Consider the following 7,249-nt stretch of genomic DNA (forward strand, 5'->3'; position numbering starts at 1 on the left):
CCATCCAAAGTAGCTGACTTCCACTCTCCCTCCCTCCCTCTATATTAGTGGTCTCAAACTCGCGGCCCAGGGGCCACATGCGGCCCGCCAGGTACTATTTTGAGGCCCTCGGTATGTTTATGATAATCACAAAAGTAAAATAAAACAGTTTTTTGATCATATGTCTCTTTAGCTATAAATTACAATATTATTATTACGACTTAGCCAAAAGGAAAGATTTATAAATTATAAAGAGTTTTACCTCATTTCTTTAATAAGACATTAACTATTTTTTATGCGGCCCTCCAAATACCTACAAATCGAAAATGTGGCCCTGCAAAGGGTTTGAGTTTGAGACCACTGCTCTATATGAAGTGGGGAAGCAGATGGGGCAGGTCGTGAAAAGGCTGGGAATTGGTGTCCGGCCCTGGAGAATCGGCCTGCACAAGGAGAGAGGCTTACCTGGGCAGAGATGTGGCCTGTCCCAAAAAATGAAATTTTGTTCAGTATATACAGGTATAAATCTAGAAAGATCCAAATACTGTATTGTTTTTGCCAGTGAAAGTAGCAAAACAAAATGATATTCAGCTTTCTTTAGCTTTATTTCAGTTTTTCTTTCTGAATTCCGCACACTCAACCTCTTAAAATCCAGAAAAAAAATGTAATTCTGGGATCTGAAAAGAAAAAAAACCCCCAACAAATATTTCACCACCATATACTTGATAATCTATTTCCATGGATAACAAAGTAAAAAAAAGGTAGCCTCAAAGTTACATCTGCCCAAAATGGAACCAGAACCTCAAGCGCCTCTGTCTGAGGAATGCTCGTGTACAATAAGCAAACATGAAAAGTGATCAGTTGATTGCAATACAGGCTCTTGTGTGTGGTATCTTTAACGTACCATTCTACCTCCCTCAAACAAGGTTGCAAACATGTCTCGGTAAATGTACAAACTCTTTCCAATGAGTCCCTGGCTGACACAATTGGCCATCCAAAGGGATCTTCATGAGTCTTAAGCAGCAAGTATAAAAAATCAGGATGTACCTAACCCCACCCACTTTAGCCTCCCCAAATAGTTGAATCACCTATGATTAATTGAAAAGCAATGAAGCATCTGCACAGTCTGGCACATGTGATGATCTTACTTCTAAGGAAAACCTTACGCTTAGTGAAGGATTGTGTTATAGTCACCTAAGGGCTAGATTCACTAAGCCCACCGATCGTGTTTGTGATGGTGTACCGACCCGATTTTCCTCCATCCCGATTCACTAACCTCTGTGCCGATTATCCTCCAATCCGATCCGATCCGTGCATGCAAATAGGGGGAATGGCATGCAGAGGAGGAAGGACGCGGTTCACAAAACAATTTCAGCAACACCGACTGGGCTGCCCGATTAAAAACACAAGCGACTGTTGAGGACCAGTTGCTTGTTTAAAAACCCCTGCTCTCTACCCCAATTCTGATTCTCCTGCTCTCTGCCCCGACTCCATGGTTTAACCCGCGGTGCAGCCCCGCTTTCAACCCACGGGTTAAAACCACAGGCTCGTGAACGTTTCCAGTTCTGTGATAACAACAACAAAAGTTTCAAACTCTATCTTCGCACAGACTATCTTCAGGCAAAGGAGATGGTCAGCGCTTGCGTAAGGATCGCTGGAGAGTGATCCGTGCGGTCGGTGGGGAGAGTGCCTACGATCGCCCCCATTTGCATGAGGACGCGTTGAGAATTCGTCAGCCTGCCACGGATCGGACATGATCGGGAAGGTGAGTGAATCTAGCCTTAAGTGTCTAGTGGTTAGGGACTGTTTATAGAATGAGGCCCATTGGGTGTATCATATTAGTAGAAAATCCAAAAATACAAATACAATGTAGGGAGTTCAAATAAATAGTCCAAAATCAAAACACACCCTATGAGATCTGCACCAAAAAGATCAATTTGACACTAGGAATGGGCCTCAGAGATCTGAATATCAGGCAGTAGACTGCTAGATATACTTGCAGGTCAATATCTCAAAACCAAGTCAATATATATCATTTTTTAAAATTTTTAGCATTTTAAAATTTTTTGTATAAATATATGTTTTTAAATATTTAAACTTGCATAGTTAATCATTCAAAGATACTTCCTATACTTTAAAAAAAAGCACTTATCTTTGTAAACGCCGCTGAAAAGTAACGGGGCCTCCGTTTCACCTCAATAGGCTTCGTCAGGGGCTAGTGTTTCAACAGTACAAAGCACGATTTGCTACTTTGCTCAAAGATTATTATTAATAGGTGAGGTCATTCCTCTAACATTGAATGAAACAATATTTACTTGTTAAATTTGAAAGACAGATATTTTCAACCCCTTATCTATAATTTCTAGCAAGCGCTGAATTGGAAAGAATAAAAAGGTATACTAGATAATGAGAGAAGAATATTTTGTGGAACTTTTGTATTTAGAGTCATTTTGACTCTTCTGCTCAGAATGAGTTGCAAGTGAGTTTAGTGACAAGGAAACCCCAGGTGGAGTCTGGCACCTTATTTTCAATAGCTTAGTGGGGATCCTTTCTCCAATTCTGCCTTATTTCATCACATGCTTTTATATGTTGTCATTGTTTCTTGCTGCTTCATTCCTATACCCCTGCCTCATTCCTCTGAAAACAAAAACTGTTCATTTTGTTCTTCTTGTGTTTATTATGGTGAGCTCATTAAGGACAGCAATATGAATACATTCCTTTTGGCTTGGAAATGAATGTGTTGTTCTCGGTTTCTGTCCTTGGACTTCAGGTGAGCTGAATCACTGGAGATCATCTTGCACCTTGGATGAAACCAGAGAAAGAATGAAACAAAGAGACTGAACAAATTGTACCATACCGTCATCCCATCCTGTTATATCATGATACATGTTACAACTTTTTTTCCCCCCAATCTATTTCAAGTTTCAAGTTTATTAAGTCTGTGTATCCCAGAAACGACAATAATTATCTCCATGTTGGTAATCATCTTCATTGTAACTTGAGGCTTAGCTCAAGGACCCAACTGTAAGATATATTGACTCATGTGACAAGCATGGTTTATATGAGAGACAACAAGTCTATGTACCTCCCAATGGATAGTATAAGAATAAAGTGGAGTGAGAGCAGGGAAGGCCTCTACCAGTTACACTGATAGTCTCCTCCTTGTGACTGCATCACTGTGGTCACTCTTGTGGGGGAAGTACGTCAAAGGGTGCCAAGAATGAGGACACCAGACAGAGGCAAGGGAACAATGCCTTATAGAGGAAGCAGGGAAGGAACAGGGGGCTCTTGACTCGGGGAAATCTCCATGGATCCCTAGAGAGGGGAAAGAGAAGCCCCATCCGTTGCCCCTGTATGAAGCTGGAGCTGGAGAAGACACAAGGCATTGTCTTTCTCTAGTGTCCAGTACAGAAGACTCTGCCGAGCAAAGCAGAGGAAGATTCTAGTAAGCAGGAAGACTAGAGAGCGGAGGAAGCCTGCTGTGTGGAGAAAAGGGAAAAGGTCGCCCACCCAGTCCTTGATCAGGTAGATTCCTAAAGGAGTGCAAAGGAGATATTAAATCACAGGAGGGCACCCATGGTCCTCAAGTCAGGTTTTCAGGATTTCCACAATGAATACGCATGAGATCTAGTTGCATACAATGGAAGCAATATATGCAAATCAATCTCATGCATGTTCATTGTGGAAATCATGAAAACCTAACTGAGTTGTGGCTCTTGAGGACTGTGGTTGCTCCCCCTGCACTAAAACCTTGCTGGGGAAGGTAGGGGGGCTTGGGAGTCATGGAACCCAGAAAAGGTTCAGAGGGAGCTCAACTCCAGAGTGACGGAAGAAGGGATTCACCTTTGTTCTGCACTGTGTATTTAAAGAGCACACATATATTTGTGTTGAAGCAGCATTTATTCAATAAAGAATTTATTTTTGGAATAGCATTACTGTACTGGAGTGTCACCATTTAGCTTTGGTGATACATCTTGTACATGATGGAGCAAGGGACTCTCCAATGCCAAACCTTGCATGGAGCATCCAAATTGGAAGCCCAGACCCCTTAGCAGCCTTTATGAGTGATCATTATTGAGCTGTTACAATTAAAACAGTCATTCTCTTTCCCAATGGCAAAACAAATTTAGGGCCAGATGCACAAAACATGGTCGCTGTGGGCTGATTTCTAAACAGTGATCGATGGTCAAACAATTGCCCATGCAAATGATTTTGGGGGGAGGGCAGTTGTAATCCCATCTGATCGCTCGCTTAGAAACCGGCTCTCACACATGTGCAGGGCCAGTTTGTGGAACCCTGAACAATTGAGTGGGGGCCACTCAGTTGTTGGGGCTTTTTTCTGCGGAGGAAGGCCAAAGCAGCGCTTGGAGCAGAGAGCAGGAGAGTCGGGGGCAGAGAGCTGGAAAGACAGCAGGAAGAGCAGGAGATGGCAGTCGGAAAGCAGTGAACATCCTCAGCAGTTGCTTGTTTGTGATCGGCCAGCCCAGTCTCACCACCCTAAGATTGTGGGTTCAAACCCCACGCTGCTCCTTGCGACCCTGGGCAAGTCACTTAATCCTCCACTGGCCCAGGTACATTAGAAAGATTGTGAGCCCATTGGGACAGACAGGGATAATGTTTGAAGTAACCTGTATGTAAACTGCAAAAAGGCAGCATACAAATCCTTTTCCTGTATTAGTGAACACAACTTTTTACACAGGCCACTAATTTACCTTTCCAAAGCTAGCAAAAGATTTAGGCCCAGATCCACTAAACTTACCGATCCTGTAACGATTGTCGCACAACCGGTTTGACCGATTCACAAAACTGCTGTCCGGTGTCCAATCACGGAGCGATTGAGTCAGTGAGTTTGCATGCAAACTTAATAGTGAATCAATCGCTGTTTGACTATTGGCCAGAGAATCGGCCAATAGCGATTGAGTCGCTATCTTTACTGAATCTGGGCCTTAATCACTAGAGTTATTAATGAGTTGGGCTGGGCTTTGAACTAGACCACAAGATAGGGTGAGGAGAGGGGAAGAGGTGACACCAGTGTCTAGTCCCTCGGTAGTATCATATTTATGAACCAGCTGGCACTCCAGGCTCATCATGTCACTTTGGGCTAGATTCACAAAGCCTGGGCGATCCGTGGCCAAGTCTTCTTGGGCAATCGATTCAGCAAGCCTCCTCATGCAAATTAATGCAATCGGAGGCACGCCCCACAATCACTGCAGAGCGATCGGGACGCATGTGCGGACCATGTTATTTTCCTGTAGATGGTCTGTGCATGCATTGGCTCTCAGCACATGCGTGGGAGGGGGAGGGGAAGGGGGATATCGAGGAGGATAGATCCAAGGCTGTCAGTATAGGACGTGAAGGTTTCCGGGACAGGAGGCTCTTAGTTCCCAGGTCGGAGAGCTGGCCTTCAGTGTGGACTGGGGAGAAAAGGGAAGAAGATAGAGCAAGGCAACTTGAATGCAAGGCGGGGCTAGCAAGGAGCAGACCCATGCAGATGCCCTAGCCAGAACACAAAACCTGCCCTGACTCTCCTGCTCTCTGCTGCTCTTTCCCGCAGTGTGAGCCCGTGGTTTTAAAGGGAAGGGCGGCAGAGAGCAGGAGAGTCAGGGCGGCACTTTTCCCCACAGAGAAACAGGGAGGGAGGCAGAGAGTAGGGTTTTTTCTGGGCTGCAGGGCTGGTATTTCAGCGCAGGAGAGAGCAGGAAAGGAGTGAGTGACTGGTCCTCATCAGTCGCTTGGTTTAGGATCGGCCAGCCCAGTCGGTGTGCCTGAAAAATGTTGGTGAATCGCTGCCTTCCTAGATTTGCATGACATTTCCCTCATTTGCATGCACGGATCGAATCGGGTGTGGACAGGATCGGCCAAAAGGTTAGTGAATCGGGTCAGGGTCGCAAACCGATCGGTACATGATTGGTTTGCTTAGTGAATCTAGCCCAAAGTTCTCTGGCATGGGGATGTTTTACAGCTGAAACTCTCAAGAAGTGTAAGAATCTCTTCAGCACATGTGGAAACCCAGAGTAAGTTTGCAAGTGTGATATCTGATTCATATACTTACGGAGCCCAAGCTTTTGTCTGGCACTATGAGGAGTAGTATCTTCTGTTGGAGACCTCTTTAATCTCCTTTACTGACAAAAAATTGTGGCCGTTGTCCAGTACACATTTTGCAGGAAACACAGACAGAAAAACTGCCTTTATGGCTTTCAAGAGGTAAAATACAGAGATGAGAAAGAAGACATAACTGCAAGAACAAGGGACTGTCATTACAGCAGAAAAAAAAACAAAAGAAGGACAAGAGAAGTGCATATGCCCCAAAGGGACTGTACTGACTGCCAACAGTGTACACTTGCCTGTGCGATCCCACTGACCACTACTTTCACACATCCCTCAGCAAGCGAGTCACAATAGGAAAAGTCCAATGCAAGGCGGGTAGAAAATGGCAACATCTTTTCCTTTGAGGCTTGTGCAGATGAGGACAGAACTCGCAGGGATGGGGAAAAATTTGTCCCCATGTCATTCTGTCCTCAACCTCATCCACAGCAGCAATCTGAGAATGGCAGAAGCCTGATGCTCTATAGTTCTTACAAATTCTTATCCTACCAAGCACCTTCTGAAGATCCAGAATAGAGTCATCTACATCAATGTTCTTCAACCACCGGTCCATGGACCAGTGCCGGTCCACAGAAATTTCCTGCCGGTCCACAGGGCCAGCACGTGCATCAGGCCCAAAACAGTGTTCTTCAACCGCCGGTCCACGGTGCGATCGATGCGGCGTTATCTTCGAGCCAGCTCCCTCTTCCTAACTGATTCAGTGCACAAAGCCACGGGCAGTGGCTCCTACGTGCGTCCTGCGCCTGAACCGGAAGCCTTCTCTCTGACATTGCAAGGTCAGAGGGAAGACTTCCAGATGAGGCAAGGGATGTGCAAGGTGCAATTAATACTATTATGGGGGCAGGGTCTGGTGTGGACATTGGGTAGAGGAGGGCGCGGTCTGGCCTACGACTTAGCCCAGTGTTCTTCAACCGCCGGTCCACGGACCGATGCCGGTCCACAGAATAATTTTTTTATTTCTGCCGGTCCATAGGTGTAAAAAGGTTGAAAAACACTGATCTACATCATACGTGCATTTTAGAAAGCTTCTGAAAATTCACCACTTCCCCAAACCTGATGACCCTAGACTAGTCAACTTTCACTCATCATCTTACTCCATCACTAACCTCAATTTTTCATTTATTGTTTTTTATGCGTTTGTAAAACTGTATTATTCTAATTTGTTGAG

This window comes from Geotrypetes seraphini, chromosome 10 (assembly GCF_902459505.1).
Source record: "Geotrypetes seraphini chromosome 10, aGeoSer1.1, whole genome shotgun sequence".
NCBI classification, from domain to species: domain Eukaryota; kingdom Metazoa; phylum Chordata; class Amphibia; order Gymnophiona; family Dermophiidae; genus Geotrypetes; species Geotrypetes seraphini.